We start from the raw sequence: 18,112 nt of genomic DNA, 5'->3' as shown, positions 1-18,112 counted from the left end.
TACACCTACTCTCATAAGGCATGCTCCCCAATCCAAGAAAAATCCTTGTAAATCTCCCCTGCACCCCTTCTATGGCTTCCACATCCTTCCTGTAGTGAGGCGACCAGAAATGAGCGCAGTATTCCAGTGGGGTCTGACCAGGGTCCTATATAGCTACAACATTACCTCTCAGCTCCTAAATTCAATTCCACGATTGATGAAGGCCAATACACTGTACGTCTTCTTAACCATGGAGTCAACCTGCGCAGTTGCTTTGAGCGTCCAATGGACTCAGACCCCAAGATCCCCCTGATTCTCCACACTGCCAAGAGTCTTACCATTAATACCATATTCTGCCATCATATTTGACCAAGATGAACCACCTCACACTTATCTGGGTTGAACTCCATCTGCCACTTCTCAGCCCAGTTTTGCATCCTATCAATGTCCCGCTGTAACTTCTGACAGCCCTCCACACTATCCACAACACCCCGAACCTTAGTATCATCAGCAAACTTACTAACCCATCCCTCCACTTCCTGATCCAGGTCATTTATGAAAATGACCAATTCACGCACATCTACTCTACTCTACTCTTACCCCATCCTCCCACCACACCCTAACAGGGAGAGGGTCCCTCTTGTCCTCACCTACCACCTCACCAGCCTCCACATCCGGAACTTCCGCCATCTCCAATGGGATCCCAACACCAGGCACATAATTCCCTTCCCCTCACCTCCCCCCCCCCCCCCGACTTTCTGCTTTCTGCAGCAGTTGCTCCCTATGCAACTCCTTTGATTATCCGGTCTTCCCCACTGATATCCCTCCTGGCACTTATCCTTGCATGTGGAACAATTGCTACACCTCCTCCCTCTCTCACCTTATCTCCTTGCCTGCCCATCGCCTCCCTATGGTGCTCCAACCCCTTTTTCTTTCATCCATGGCTTTCTGTCTTCCGCTGTTAGATTCGCCTTTCTCTTTCATCAATCAAATTCCCAGTTCTTTACTTCATCCTTCCCCCTCCAAGTTTCATCTATCACCTTGTGTTTCTCTCCCCGCTTACCCCACCTTTTAAATCTACTCCTCATCTTTTTTTCTCCAATCCTGCTGAAGGGTTTCGGCCTGAAAGGCCAACTGTACACTTTTCCATCGATGCTAACTGGCCTGCTGAGTTCCTCTAGCATTTTGTGTGTATTGCATTTTACAGGAGAACATTTGAGTGCATCCTGACAATCTACATTTCCCTCTGGTATGGGAGCAGCTGAGCATCAGGCCAGAAGTCCCTAAAAAGGATTGTGAGAATGGCTGAGAGGATCATAGGGGTCTCTCGACCATCCATCGGGGACATTTATCAGCAGTGCTGCACACACAGGGTCCTTAGTATGATTAACGATCCCACCCATTCATCCAGCACCCTCTTTGACTTTCTACCATCAGGCAGGAGATACCAATGCGAGAACAATCAGGATGCGAAACAGTTTCTTCCCCCAGGCTATTGGGCTTCTGAACTCCCAGCCGCATTATATTCGAAGTGTCACTGGTTAATCTGTTCCGTACTGTGGTAACTTCTGCCTTGAAAAAGGCACACTCGACAACTTCATGCCCAAAGAAACAACTTTACCTCCAGCGTCAAAACCGTTATGTATACACAGAGGCTTTCACAACCCGTACAGCATGGCAGGAACACTATATACAAAGCCCACCAGAAGTAAAAAGAACGGAAGTAAAACCCCCCCATTATTCTAATTAGTATTAACTTAGTTTTAATAATGCTCACATTACAACACTTCTCCCCCTTTAAAATCCAACATTCCCCAAATGTAAAAAACTAGGAAATAAAAACAGTGGTGTTATTAACTTGCACACCCCTGAAAACTTATACTAGTACTGTATCTCAGCAAAAGTTTACCAATACAAAACATCTGGAAAACATGACAGATTCAACATTCAATCTAACAACAACAAGAATAAAGTACTGTCCTGTCGAAGATTCAGTCTGTCAGGAGGTTTACGAGTGCGCTGTGATCTGCGCACTACCCCCGGTGACCCAGCAGGCACCGCTGGTGAGGATGTTTTGGGTGGATCTGGTTTTGGGGGCATGAGAGGGGTCTGTGTGTCTGAGTGAGAATATCCATCCTCCTCAGGGGACCCCGACCCCTCTGCCAGCGTCTCGCCCTCTGGCGAAGTCACTGGTGGACATGCTTTCACCGTAGTCTGACTCACAAATGGAAACTCCATGGAACTGTCTGCCTCTGAGCTGGTATCATGACGCAGGCGCACATGGTCCTGATGTCTGCGGAAAACCCGCCCATCAGCCAGCTTAACAACATAGGAGACTGGACCTCTCTGCTTAAGAATAACCCCAGGCAGCCATTGCTGATTGTTTCTGACATAGACATTGTCATCCGGTTTTAACAGTCTCTCTCACGCATGTTGATCATGTCCCTCTTTCTGCTTTTCCTGCTTTCTCTCCACTTTCGCCTTCGTGTCTGGGCGCAGCAGGTCCAATCTTGGCTTGGGCCTACGCCCCATCAGCATCTCTGCAGGGGTGCGGGTGGTTGTAGTCTGTGGCGTGAGGCAGTATTTAAACAGGAAACATGAAAGCCGCATGCTGAGAGAGACCCGTCATCCGCTTTAGCCTGCCTTCACTGTCTGAACAGCCCACTCAGCCAAACCATTGGAGGCTGGGTGGAAAGGGGCTGTCCGAATGTGATGAATGCCATTCTGCTGCATGAACTCACTGAACATCTCACTGGTGAACATCGGGCCATTATCAGTGATCAGAGTGTCAGGCAACCCGTGGACTGCAAACACTTGCCTGAGTTTGTCTATGGTTGAGGGGGCTGTGATGTTGCTCATGATGTGAGCTTCGATCCATTTAGGATGCGCATCTACCATTACAAGAAACATCTGCCCCATAAAAGGGCCAGCAAAGTCCAAATGTAGCCTCGACCAGGGGTGGTCTGGCCACTCCCATGGATGCAAAGGAGCTGCTGGTGGCATATTCTGATTAGTCTGACATTGCGTGCATGATTTTACCTTGTTCTCCAGATCCCGATCCATTCCTGGCCACCAAACATAGGATCTTGCAAGGCTTTTCATTCGAGACACTCCTGGGTGAGTCCCATGAATTTCCTCCACAATCTGTGAATGGCCAGGGGGAGGCACAATGACCCTCACCCCCACAGAATATGCATCCATCCTGCAGACTGAGTTCTGTCTTGCGTTTGGCATAAGGTCTCAGTTCCTCTCCTTCCACGACTCTGGGCCAACCTTGTAAAAGATAGTCTTGACTTGGGACAGGACTGGGTCCCTCTCTGTCCACTGCTTGATCTGGGTCGCCTTTACAGGTGTCTCTGACAGCCTCTCCAATGAAAACGCAGTCTCTGGAGGCACATATGTAGTAACAGGTGTCTCAGGTAAAGGTAGTCGACTCAGTGCATCAGCATTTGCATTATCCCCACCTGCTCTATACCGGTAGGCTGACAATGTAAGAGCCCAATGCTGTATCCTGGCTGAGGCTAGCGGTGGGATGCATGTCGATCACTGAACAGGCTCGTCAGTGGTTTATGGTCCTTATAAATTGTAAATGCGCGTCCATAAAGGTACTGATGAAAGCGTTTGACTGCAAAAACAATGGCCAGACCTTCTTTGTGTAGCTGTGAATATCCCTTCTCAGCAGCTGTCAGGGTACATGAAGCAAAACCAATAGGCTTCTCTGAACAGTCCTCCATTACATGTGAGAGAACTGCTCCAGCTCCATTGGGGGAGGCATCGCATGCAAGGGTGATCTCTTTGTCCGGGTCATAGTAAACAAGCAGCTTTACTGAGTGGAGGAGTCTGACATCGCGTGCATGATTTTACCTTGTTCTCCAGATCCTGATTCATTCTTGGCCACCAGACGTAGGATCTTGCAAGGCTTTTTGTTCGAGACATTCCTGGATGAGTCTTATGAATTTCCTCCACAATCTGTGAACGGCCAGGGGGAGGCACGATGACCCTTGTCCCTCAGAAAATGCAGCCATCCTGCAGACTCAGGTCTTGCATTTGGCATAGAACCTCAGTTCCACTCCTTCCACGACTCTGGGCCAACCTTGTAAAAGAAAAGTCTTGACTTCGGACAGGTCTGGATCCCTCTCTATCCACTGTTTGATTGGGGTTACCTTTACAGGTGTGTCTGACAGCCTCTCCAATGAAAACACAGTCTCCGGAGGCACATATGTAGTAAAAGGTGTCTCAGGTATAGGTAGTCGACTCAGTGCATCGGTGTTTGCATTATTCCCACCCGCTCTGTACACTATAGTATACCAGTAGGCTGGCAATGTAAGAGCCCAATGCTGTATCCTGGCTGAGGCTAGCAGTGGGATGCATCTAGTCTCACTGAACAGACTCATCAGTAGTTTATGGTCCGTATAAATTATAAATACGCGTCCATAAAGGTACTGATACAGCTTATACAGTGGGGTCAAAACCCTTGAGAGGTCCGGAAGAAACTTGCCATAATAATTCACCATGCCTAAAAATGAACTGAGTTCCATGACGGTCTTAGGGCTTGGGGCCTCCTTAATAGCTCTCACTTTGTCCTCCACAGGAAAAGGCCCCTCAGCTGTGATCTTGTGTCCCAGGTAAGTCACACTCGATGCCAGGAACACACATTTTCCGCGTTTCAACCGCAGCCCCGTGTCTGAGAGCTTCTTCAGCACCCATTCTAAGTTAGCCAGATGCTCCACCTCTGTAGCCCCCGTGATCAAAATATCATCAAGGTACACTGCTACGTGCGGAATCCCCTGCAGCAAAGTGTCCATTGTCCTTTGGAAAATGGCAGGGCTGGACGCCACTCCAAACACCAGGCGATTGTACTTGAATAATCCCCTGTGCATATTAATTGTGACGTACTCCTTTGAATCCTCATCAAGCAGCAGCTGTTGGTAGGCGTGACTCATGTCCAGTTTGTGAACAGCTTACCCCCTGACAGGGTCGCAAACAGGTCATCCACCCATGGCAATGGGTACTCCTCCAGCTTAGAGAACGTAAGCTTATAATCCCCACATATCCTCATCATTTTGACTGCCTTCAAAACTGGAACAATGGGAGCCGCCCACCTTGAAAACTGGACGAGCTCAATAATGCCTCGCCTCTGTAGACGTTCCAGCTGCTCCTCGACTTTGCCTTTCATGGCATAGGGCACCGAACTGGGCTTAAAAAAACGTGGTGTAGCCTCAGGGTCGACATGGAGTTTCGTCCTTCAGTGTTCCTAGCTCGTCCCTGAAAACGTCACTGTACCGCTGCAGAATGTCCTCCGTCGTGTGTGCATACTTAATTTCATGCCAGTTTAGCCTGATTTTGCGAAGCCAATCGCGACCCAAAAGACTGGGTCCCCTGCCCTTAGCTATCACTAGCCTGGCTTCAGCCTTCTGACCCCCGGCTGAAATGTCCACATATAACACCCCTAAATGAGGTATGGGCTGCCCCGTTTAGGTCCTAAGTTTGAGCTTTGACGGTCTGATGGGAGGCAGGTTGGACCCCCATGTCCTCCTGTAGGTCTCCTCACTAATGACCGATGCAGTAGCCCCTGAATCAATCTCAAACCTAATGTCCTTTCCCCTGACAGTGACTGTGGCATCATATGGTTCAGGTGGTTCCTCATCTGTTTCCACTCCAAACATGTTGTAGGCACACGCTGCCTCTTCATCTGCTTCTTCTCGATGGCGTGTGGCTGTCTGAGCCTGTTGAGCTTTCCCCTGCCCAGGCTTAATCTTACCCTTTGAATTTCTGCAATTTTTAGCTAAGTGTCCCTTTTTGCTACAAGCATGGCAGACAGTATCTTTGTTTGCATAGTGCGTCCCTCCACACCGGAAACATTCCACCCGCTTTGCCTGTTTACCAGTCTCCCTCTTGACGTGGTGCACTGCCGCCGACTGCGACCCCCCCATGTCCTTTCTGCATATCCTTGACATTATTAGCAGCCATCTCCATGCCTTGGGCAATCTCTAAGGCTTTCTTGAAAGTCAATGGTGGGGTTTCCCCTAACAGGCGGTGTTGTATGCCATCATTATTAATGCCGCATACCAATCGATCACGGAGCATGTCTTCCAACACCACTCCAAAATTACAATGCTCCAACAGCTGCCGAAGCTCGGCCACAAAATTTGCCACAGACAGACCTGGCTTCCTGAAACGGCTGTGAAACTTACACCGTCGGACTATCACAGAAGGTTTCGGATTGTAGCTGCTCACCGCAAGCTTGACCAGTTCATCATATGGAAAGTTCCCCGGTTTCCACGGAGTGGCTAAATTCCTTATTAGTTTGTAAGTCTTCGCCCCGCACACAGTCAGGAGAATAGAATGCTTCTTAGCCTCCTCAGTAATTCCATTAGCACAGAAAATGTGTCCCAACCTTTCCTCATACTCCAGCCAGTCCTCCGTTACTTCCACAAAATCACCTATAGTCTCAAACGTAGCCATCTGAACGTGAGGCCCCTTATCGGCGCTGATGCTCCCGCTCGAAACGTGCCAACAGGTCCACAGAACCAGTTTGCCTCATCGCCAAAAATATGTGGTAACTTCTACCTTGAAAAAGGCACACTCAACAACTTCATGCCCAAGAGACAACTTTATCTCGAATATCAAAACCGTTATGTATATACAGAGGCTTTCACAACCTGTATGGCATGGCAGGCACACTATATACAAAGCCCACCAGAAGTAAAAAGAACGGAAGTAAAACCCCCCATTATCCTAATTAGTATTAATTTACTTTTAATAATGCTCACATTACAACACGTACCTCACAATATTTAATATTAATGCACTTTAGTTTGTTATTTATGTCTGATTCATCTGTAGAAGTTATCGTGTGTTTTGCGTGTTACGTGTATTACTGTGCTTTACGCCCCAGTTCGAAGAAACATTGTCTCTTTTCTATATACATTATATGATTATATATGTTACATACATGTATGTAGTTAAATGACAATAAACTTGACTAAACTTAACTCGACTTGGCCCATGTTGAACAAGATCTTCACCTAAATTAGTGCTATTAAGATGGGTTTGGCCTATAATCCCTTGGAATCTTTCACAGTCATGTGACTTTTAAATGTTAATCACCTTTAGTTTTAATCTCCTAACATGTTAAAAATAAATTAAACTGTATGAGTTGAATTTATTATTTGCTGTTACATCCCCTCATAATTTTGAAAAGTGATACTCTATCTTCACTTACCCAAGAGCCTCAATAAAAATAATGTAAGAGAAATCATGACTGGAAATTGGTTTGACATATCGGGCTGTAAATAGCAAGGTAAGCGAAGGAGAAGAAAGAGGCTGCGATTAATTGGATTGACTAAAAAAAAACATTTGATAAAATGCCACACAGGAGATTATAACACAAAACATTTGTGGGACTGAGAATAATACATTTCGCATGGATTAAGGTTTAGCTAATTGAGAAAAATCAAGACTGAAGATTAACGGAGCATCTTTGGATTGGTAGGCTCATATTTTATCATCGAAGACAATAAGACCATAAGACATAGAAATAGAAATAGGCTATTCGGTCCACCGAGTCTGTTCTGCAGATTTGCTTTTCCTCTCAGCACCATTCCCCTGCTTTCTCCCTGTAACCTTTGACATTCTTACTAATCAAGAACCAATTAGCTTCTGCATTAAATATACCGACTGACTTGGCCTCCACAGCTGTCTATGGCAATGACTCACCACCCTGTGGCTGAACAAGTTGCACCTCACCTCTGTTCTAAAAGAACATACTTTTATTCCGAGGCTGCGCTGTCAGGATCCAGATTGTTGAAGGAGACAACATGGAGACTGCAAAGGATTATGATTATTGTTTAATTAGCTTTGGGTCAAAGACCATTAAAAAGGCATAAATTTGAACTACAGGTTTCCCCCTGCCATCCGAAGGTAGAGCGTTCCTATGAAACGGTTCGTAAGCCGGAAGGTTGTAAAGTGAAGAAGCAATTACCATTTAGTTATATGGGAAAAATTTGTGAGCGTTCGCAGACCCAAAAAATAACCTACCGAATCATGCCAAATAACACATAAAACCTAAAATAACAGTAACATATAGTAAAAGCAGCAATGATATGATAAATACACAGCCTATATAAAGTAGAAATACTTTTCTACAATCATTGCCGCACTGTTCTCCATAGCGAAAATCTCACGCAAGCACTCACAGCAGAAACACTTGCTCCAGTAACCTTTAAGCTATGAAGCTGCCAAATCATAACAAATAACACATAAAAATACACAGCCTATATAAAGTAGAAATAATGTATGTACAGTGTAGTATCACTTACCCGAATCGGGAAGACAGCGCCGAGCACACTGATGATGGTGTGTTAGGCTGAGTCGTCAGAGGCTGGGCTGGTGCAGTGGACCCCAACCTCCACGTCGCGGACCGATACCGATCTGCAAAGCATGCAGCAGTCCAGCGGTAGCCGGGATGCACCCAACACATCTTTAAGAAAAAAGCCGAAATAAACAAGCTAATTAATTACGTGCCGGGTGGCACCTAATTAATTAGCTTGTTTATTTCGGCTTTTTTCTTAAAGATGTGTTGGGTGCGTCCTGGCTACCGCTGCATTCTCCACGGCAATGTATTGGTCTGGGGGTTGGGGTGGTGAGACACTGGGGTGTCATCTCATCGTCATCTGTTTCCATCAGGGCAGGTAGGTCATCTACTTCTATGTCTGCCTGCCTCAATGTCGAAGGTCGAGGTTCATCGTCTGCTGTGGCTGATGTGGGAGGCTTGAAAAACGACAGTATGCTTGACTGCTTAGCCGCGTGCATTTTTCTATCATACAGTTCTTTTTAAGCACTCAAACCATCTTGCAAATATACCCTAAACCTACGTACCCTTTCAAAATTAAAGTAGTACTTTATCATTGCAGCGAAAATCTCACGCAGTTGCTTCACATTCAGTTCCTGGACGACTTCACTTTTGGTCCATTCGCTACTGCTTTCAGTTTCGATTGTTATCCTTTCCTCTTCCAATTGCATCAGCTCTTCATCTATCAGTTCTTGGTCATGGGATACCAAAACCTCTTCAACATCATCTTCGTCAGCTTCCACAAGCCAAACTCACTTTGTCCTTACTTCGTTCACCACAATCGAAACGCTTAATTATGTCTAGTTTTACGCTAAGTGTAACACCCTTATGAGCTCTTTTAGGCTTTTCCGATACCTTAGAACTCATCTTGCAAACGGCTGCTCACAGGCACACGTTTAAGCAATGCCGGCTAGAATGCAGTTCTGAATCCGGGGGAGGAGCGGCTGCCCGGGGCGTGCGCTGCCTTTTATCGCGCGCTGCTTTTTTCATGCGCTGCCTTTTTTCGTAACAGTGAAAACACCTTCTGTTAGCGAAAACAGGTAACTAATGTAAGTCTTTCATAACAGCGAGCTTTCGTAAAGCGAACATTTGAAAAGCGGGGGACACCTGTATTCCTTCAGAAAGTAGGTTAACTAGCCCAAATGAACCAGGAGATCATTCAACCCAGTTGGCCTTCAGGGAAGAAGTCCCAATGTTCCCAATGTTTCCATTTCCTGCACTTTATTTTTCCATAATCCTGAATCTTATTGTTTGTTGTCCATGCCTTATGGAAGTTTATATGGTTTATATAGAGATGTCAAAGAAAAGAAAAAGAGAAGAGGCGCGCCTTCAGGGTTCCGGAATTTCATGGCTCTGGAGGTGGGTGGACTTGAGGTCGGTGCCTCTGCAGGAAATTGGTGTGGTGTGGGAGATGGAAAATTGAAAGCAGCGAGCTGGCTGCTGGCTGTGCGCCCAGAGACCCGAGTTCTTTGGGCACAGGGCTCGGAAAAAGCGATGCAACGGACTTTTAACATTGTAAATCAGTGAGTTGTTTATTATGCCTCCCCTCTCACTGTGAAATGGGGACACCTCTCTTTCCCTTAAGAGGGAGAGAGAGGGCCTGTGGTATGTCGAATTACCGGGTGAACGAGTAGTCTTTGGGGTACTGCAAGTCTGTGTCTTTATTAAGGCTTTGCTGCACGCTTGAGTGCTCGATGGGGGGTGTCAATACTTTTTTGCTGGTGGGGGGGATCATTGCTTTGCTGCTGCTTATGCGTGGGTGGTGGGAGCTGGGGGGACTTTGGGGTTCTAACATTTAACTGTCATTCATTCTATGGGGCACTCTATTTTCTATTTGCGAAGAAAAAGAACTGTAGGATGTATATTGTATACATTTCTCTGACATTAAATATACCTTTGAATAACTACACCCTTTTCATAAGACTAACAAAGTCCAAGCCTGTTATAAAGCTGAGGTTTTATAAGTTATTGGTCAGGCCACACTTGGGGTATTGTGAGCAGTTTTAGGCCCCTTACCTAAGAATTGATGCACTGGCATTGGAGAGGGTCCAGAGGAGGTTTACGAGAAAGATCCCAGGAATGAAATGGTTAACATGTGAGGAGGGTTTGATGGCTCTGGGTCTGTAATCACTGTTTAGGAGAATGAGGGGAAGTCTGAATGAAACCTATTGCATATTGAAAGGCTGAGATAGTGTGAATGTAGAGAGTAAACACAAAATACTCTGCAGATGCTGGGGTCAAAGCAACACTCACAACACGCTGGAGGAACTCAGCAGGTCGGGCAGCATCCGTGGAAACGATCAGTCGTGAACATGGAGAGAATGTTTCCAATAGTGGATGAGTCTAGGACCAGAGGTCACAGCCGCAGAAAAGGACACGACTTTAGAACAGAGATGAGTAGGAAGTTCTTTAGCTGGAGGGTGGGTAATCTGTGGAGTTCAAGGCTATGGTGGTCAAGTCATTGGATACACTTGAAGCAAAGGTTGTAGGGTCCTTGATTAGTCAGTACAACAAAGGTTATGGAGAGAGGGCAGGAGAATGGGGTTGAAAGAGATAATAAATTAGCCTTAATGGAATGACGGACAGACTCAATGGTCCGAATGGCCTAATTCTTATGATTATAGGAAAGATGTGGGTAAACCGGAAAGAGTACAGAAAATATTCACAAGGATGCGGCCAGGACAAGAGGGCTGGAGTTTTGGGGAGAAGTTAGCCAGGTTAGTTTTTTATTCCTTGGAATATAGGAGAATGAGTGTCAATCTTACAGAGGAGTTTAAAATTAAGAGAAGGGTACTTGCAGTAGATTGTAACAGTCTCTTCCCCCGTGGAGGTGAGACCAAAGCTAGAAGACATAGGGTGAGATGGGAGAGATTTCGTAGGGACTTGAGGGGCAACATTTTCACCCAGAGCACGGTGAGTTTACGGAATGAGCTGCCAGAGGAAGTAGATGAGGTAAGTATATAATCATGATTTAATCAGTACTTGGACAGGAAATGCTAAGAGAAATTGGGCTCATCATCATCATTAGTCCCTGCTGTCTGCCATGGGTGATCATGGTTCCATAACCATGATTGTTCTTGGCAAATTTTTCGACAGAAGTGCTTTGCAATTTCTTTCTTCTGGATGGTGGCTTTATAAGATGGGTGATCCCACTCATTACCAATACTCTTCAGAGACTGTCTGCCTGGTGTCAGTGGTTGCATAACCAGGACTTGTGATATGAGGCAGCTGCTCATACGACCATCCACCACCTGCTCCCATGGCTTCACGTGACCCTGATCGGGGTCTAAGCAGGTGCTACACCTTGCCCAAGGATCTGCAGGCTAGCAGAGAGAAGGAGCACCTTACACCTCCTTTGGTAGAGACATCTCTCCATGTCACCACCCAGCTGCGATAAACATGGGCAAATGGGTCTAGATTAGAAGGGAGTCTTGGTTAGCATAGACCAGACAGGCTGAAGGGTCCATTTCTACAATGCATGATTCTATGACTCTATGGTGTTAAGACATGAAGGTAACTGAGGGGCAACTTCTTCATGCAGAGGGTGACATGTATATGGAACGAGCAGCTAGACAAAGAGGTGGAGGTGGGTACAATTATGACATTTTAGAAACATTTGGATAAGCAATAGGATAGGAAAAATCGAGAGTCATATAGGCCAAATGCAAACAGATGGGACTAGCTTAGTTAGGTGACTTGGTCAGCACAGATTAGTTGGGTTGAAGGGTCTGTTTCTCACCCACTGTATCAAAAGCTAGCATTTCACTTCCCCCTTATATCTTTCCCCTCTCATATTAAACCTGTGCTTTCCCCTGAGTGGGAAAAAGACTAACAATCCAACTTATCTCTGCACAGATAAGTTACAGAAACTTGTAAAGTTAGTCAGCTCCACTGTGGGTACCAGCCTCCGTAGAATCCAAGACATCTTCATGGAGCAGTGTCTTAGGAAGGCGACGTCCATCATTAAGGATCGCCAACACCCAGGACAGGCCCTCTTCACACTGTTGCCATCAGGTAGGTGGTACAGAAGCCTGAAGGTACACACTCAGCAATTCAGGAACAGCTTCTTCCCCTCTGCCATCCAGTTCCTAAATTGAACCCATGATCACTACTTCACTATATCTTTATTACTCTTATTTTTCATTTCTTATTTTAACTTAACTATTTAATAGACGTGTTGGTGCGTGGCCAAGTGGTAAAGGCGTTTGTCTAGTGATTTGAAGGTCGCTAGTTCGAGCCTTGGCTGAGGCAGCGTTTGTGTCCTTGAGCAAGGCACTTAACCACACATTGCTCTGCGATGACACTGGTGCCAAGCTGTGTGGGTCCTAATGCCCTTCCCTTGGACAACATCGGTGGCATGGCAAGGGGAGACTTGCAGCATGGGCAACAGCCGGTCTTCCATACAACCTTGCCCAGGCCTGCACCCTGGAAACCTTCCAAGGCACAAATCCATGGTCTCATGAGACTAACGGATGCCTGTATAATAGACATATGCATATATACTAATGTAACTCAGTTTTTCCTTCTGTATATTTATTTATCATGTACTGCTGCCGGAAAGTTAGCAAATTTCACAACATATGCCGGTGATATTAAACCTGACTCTGAATCCTCACCCTTCTTCATTTCAGAGAAAAAGTCCCAGCCTATCCAGTCTCTCTTTGTATCTCAAGCCCTCCAGTCCAAGCAACAACCTCGCTAATTGTTTTTGCTCTGTCTTTGGCTTAATTGCATCCTTTCTATTAGGATAGTGGCCAGAACTCGCATAGCAGTTACTGTGACGCGATTACAGCTCATGGCATCGGATATCGGAGATCAATTCTGGCTCTGTCTGTAAGGAGCTTATATGTTCTCCCCATGACTATGTGGGTTTCCTCCAGGTACTCGGGGTTCCTCCCACAGGAGGTTAACTGGTCACTGTAAATTGCCCTGTGATTAGGCTGGTGTTCAATAGTTGGGTTGCTGGGTGGTGCAGCTCGCTGGGTTGGAAGGGCCCATTTCATGCTGTATCTCTAAATAAATAAACTAAACTGCACAAAGTATTCCTGCTGTGGTCTTGAATAGCTGAATTGTACCCTCCAAACCCTTATACTTTTATACTCTCGTACACAATGAAGGCAACACTAATATATCTTCTTCATTCCAGAGAAAAGTCTCAGCCTATCCAGTCTCTCTTTAAAGAAAACCCTAGTCTCCCCTTCGCCTACTGCCACTCTGCAATCCCGTGTCTCTCAGGTCCCCCCGTCAGCTCTTGGGTCCTCAGAGACTCCATCTTCCTCCCACCCCATCTTCCATGAAAACCACAACCCTCCATTCTCCTCAGACACTACCAGCCGTATCATCCCCTCTGATCCCAGCTCTCATCCATGCCCAGTCTTCACAATTCCCTCTGACCTTTCCCTCTCTGAGGCAGAATGTTCGGTCTTCAATAAGGGCCTCACCTTTGTCCGCCTGAGCCCACACCTCAGTGAGTTATATGTCCACCAAGACGCTGAGCTCTTCTTCTGCTGCCTCGGTCTCCATGCCTACCTCTTTGGCAAGGACTCCCCATCACGTACCGATGACTCCTTCTCCCATCTTCAACCCTCTTCCTCTTCCTGGACTCCCCGCACCAGTCTTCTGCCTGCTCAGGATCTTTTCATTGCTAACTGCTGACGAGACATCAACCGTCTCGACTTTAACACTCCTCTCTCCAATGCTAACCTCACTCCTTCTGAACGTACTGCTCTTCACACTAATCCTAACCTCACCATCAAAGGTGGGGGGGGGGCGGTGCTGTAGTAGTCTGGCGGACTGACCTCTACCTTGCTGAGGCCAGGCAACAACTCTTAAACCTCTCCCCTTACATGCCCCTTGAAAAGGACCCCATGAAGGGGCACCAGGCCATTGATACCCGCACCATCACTGACTTTATTACCTCTGGGGATCTCCCAGCTAATGCCACCAACCTCATAGTTCCCTTATCCTGCATCACCCATCTCTACCTTCTGCCCAATTTCCATAAACCTGCCTGTCCAGGTAGACGCATTGTTTCTGCTTGTTCCTGTCACACTGAACTTGTATCTGCATACCTGGACACTGTTTTATCCTTCCTGGTTCAGTCCCTTCCTACCTACATCCATGAAACTTTACCATACGCTGGATCTTTTCAATGACTTCTAGTTCCCTGGCCCCAATCATCTCATTTTCACCATGGACTTCCAGTCCCCATGCACCTCCATCCTCCCATCAGGAGGGCCTTAAAGCTCTCCTCTTCCTTCTAGATACAGACCCACCTGTTCTCCTCCACCACCACTCTCCTTCGTCTGGTAGAATTGGTCCCCACTCGCAATAATTTCTCCTTCGGCTCTTCCCGCTTTCTTCACACAGAAAGTGTAAGCATGGGCACTCGCATGGATCACAGCTATGCTTGCCTTTTCGTCAACTACGTGGAAGTTCATGTTCCAAGCCTACACCAGTATCTCTCCCTAACACCTCTTATGCTACATTGACGGCTGCATTGGTGGTGCTTCCTGCACTCATGCAGAGTTTGCCTCCAACTTCTGTGGTATAGTCCAGGTAGCTGTGGGGATCAGTGAGTATATAAAAGATAAACTATCTCCAGAGATAGGGTCAGAGAAATCGAGAAAGGGGAGGGATGTGTTGGAAATGGACCAGGTAAGCTATCTGCCCCTCCACCTGTTGTCATATTCTCTGAAAACATTGCAAAAAAGCCATATATTCCATCATCCAAATCATTGACATATAACATAAAAAGAATCTTTCCCAATTCAGACCCCTGTGGAACATCACTTTTCACTGGCAATTAACTGGAAAAAACTCCCTTTATTCCCACTCTTTGCCTCCAGCCAATCAGCCACTGCTTTATCCATGCTAGAATCTTTCCTGTAATACCAGACTAAGGTCAGACTAATTAACCTATGGTTTTCTCTCTTTTGCCTCTCTCCCTTCTTGAAGAGTGGAGTGACTTTAAAAAGAAGTATTTATTCATGTACAGGATGTGGGCATCGACAGCTAAAGTAGCATTTATTGCCCATCCCTAGTTGCCCTTGAGAAGGTGATGATGAGCTGCCTTCCTGAACTGCTGCAGTCTCTGAGGTGTTGGTGCAGGGAGGGAATTCCATGATTTTGATCCAGCAACAATGAAGGAATGGCGATATGTTTCCAAGTCAGGATGGTGAAAGACTTGGAGGGGGATTTCCAAGTGGTGGTGTTCCCAGGTATCTGCTGTTCTCGTCCTTCTAGATGGTAGTGGTCTTGAGCATGGAAGGTGCTGCCTTAAGAACTTTGGTGTGCTGTTGCAGTACATCTTACAGATAGTACACACTACTGCAACTGTTCATCGATGGTGGAGGGATTGGATGCTTGTGGAAGGGGTACCAATCAAATGGGCTGCCTTGTACTGGATGATGTCAAGCTTATCAACACAGTACATATAACCCCCACACAATGCATAAAGTAATACTATCACAGATATATTAACAAATAAAAAGGTGTCACAAAATGACACTCGCTGTTCTGAAAAATCACAATAAACAACCTTGAATCTTGAATTTTGAACTAGTACTTTGTCAAGAATCCAAAGTTTAAAGGCCTGAAGACATGCACTCAAAGCTTCAGGAGTAGATTACCTGGAGAGACAGAAGCAAGTGAGACTGCCAAAGTCTGCATAGAACTGTAGCAAGTTCTCCAAGACGTTTGGAACAACTTGCCAGCCGTTTTTCTTATAAAACTGCACAACAGTATGCCTAAGAGAATTGATACAGTTTTAAAGGCAAGGAGTGGTCACACCAAATATTGATTTGATTTAGTTTTTTACTGTTAACAGCTCTTTATATTATTTTTTGATATTTAGAAACTTTTAATTTCATTATTTTTGAAAGCACCTTTGCTTTACAGAATGTTTTACATGTGCCTAAGACTTTTGCACAGTATTGTACTTACTGTAATTTGTAATTTTTATTACAATGTATTGCAATATATTGGTGCAACAAAGCCAACAAATTTCATGACACATGCCGGTAATATTAAACCTGATTCTAATTCTGTAATTATTTCCAGTGCATTTATGGGTTTTAATTCTAGATTTTCAAACAGTTAGTTAGCGGTAAAGAAATATTTTGGATGAATTCGCAGAAGTGAAGAACAACAAATTACTTCCTGAGGTTTGAAAAGAGGGTGGCTGCAGATATCATTGATACAGACACTCCCTTGATGCTGGAACAGTCAAACTGGATTTAAAGTGGAAACAACAACACTATTCAAGGAGGTATGGAAATCAAATCAGCTAACTGTAGAGCAATCAGCTCTCCTTTCAGGGAAACACTGGAATACTTTATTCAAGATGACGTAACATGGCTCTTAAAAACTTATGTCATGATTGTGGTTAAGAATCAACCGCATTGCTATGGTAACTGAAGTACATAGAGGGCAATCTAAGCTGCACAACTATCCCCAAACTCCAGATTGGGTTCAATTCTGATGACCTTGGGTGCAGTCTGGATGACTTGCATGCATTCCTTTAAGTTTTGGAGTTCAAAGTAAATTTATTATCAAAGTACATATATGTCACCATATACTACCCTGAGATTCATTTTTCCTGTGCACATTCACAGTGAATACTAAGAGAACACAATAGAATCAATGAAAATCTACACACAGAAATAGAACCATAGAACCATAGAAACTACAGCACAGAAACAGGCCCTTTGGCCCTTCTTGGCTGTGCCGAACCATTTTCTGCCTAGTCCCACTGACCTGCACACGGACCATATCCCTCCATACACCTCCCATCCATGTATCTGTCCAATTTAGTCTTAAATGTTAAAAAAGAACCCGCATTTACCACCTCGTCTGGCAGCTCATTCCATACTCCCACCACCCTCTGTGTGAAGAAGCCCCCCCCTAATGTTCCCTTTAAATTTTTCCCCCCTCACCCTTAACCCATGCCCTCTGGTTTTTTTCTCCCCTTGCCTCAGTGGAAAAAGCCTGCTTGCATTCACTCTATCTATACCCATCATAATTTTATATACCTCTATCAAATCTCCCCTCATTCCTCTACGCTCCAGGGAATAAAGTCCTAACCTATTCAACCTTTCTCTGTAACTGAGTTTCTGAAGTCCCGGCAACATCCTTGTAAACTTTCTCTGCTCTCTTTCGACCTTATTTATATCCTTCCTGTAATTTGGTGACCAAAACTGAAAACAATACTCCAGATTCGGCCTCACCAATGCCTTATACAACCTCATCATAACATTGCAGCTTTTATACTCAATACTTCGATTAATAAAGGCCAATGTACCAAAAGCTCTCTTTACGACCCCATCTACCTGTGATGACACTCTTAGGGAATTTTGTATCTGTATTCCCAGATCCCTCTGTTCCACTGCACTCCTCAGTGCCTTACCATTAACCCTGTATGTTCTACGTTGGTTTGTCCTTCCAATGTGCAATACCTCACACTTGTCAGTATTAAACTCCATCTGCCATTTTCAGCCCATTTTTCCAGCTGGTCCAAGTCCCTCTGCAGGCTCTGAAAAAACCTTCCTCACTGTCTACTACACCTCCAATCTTTGTATCATCTGCAAACTTGCTGATCCAATTTACCACATTATCATCCAGATCAATGATATAGATGACAAATAACAATGACAGATAAACAACCAATGAGCAAAAGATAGCAAACTGTGCAAATACAAAAAGATAAAAAAGTAATAAATAAACAAACAAACAAATAAACAAATAAAAATAAACTACTGAGAACAAGAGTTGTAGTCTGTA

The sequence above is a fragment of the Mobula birostris genome, chromosome 4 (genome assembly GCF_030028105.1).
Source record: "Mobula birostris isolate sMobBir1 chromosome 4, sMobBir1.hap1, whole genome shotgun sequence".
Lineage (NCBI taxonomy): Eukaryota > Metazoa > Chordata > Chondrichthyes > Myliobatiformes > Myliobatidae > Mobula > Mobula birostris.
The sequence above is the reverse complement of the archived record's forward strand: the minus strand, read 5'-3'. Positions refer to the sequence as shown.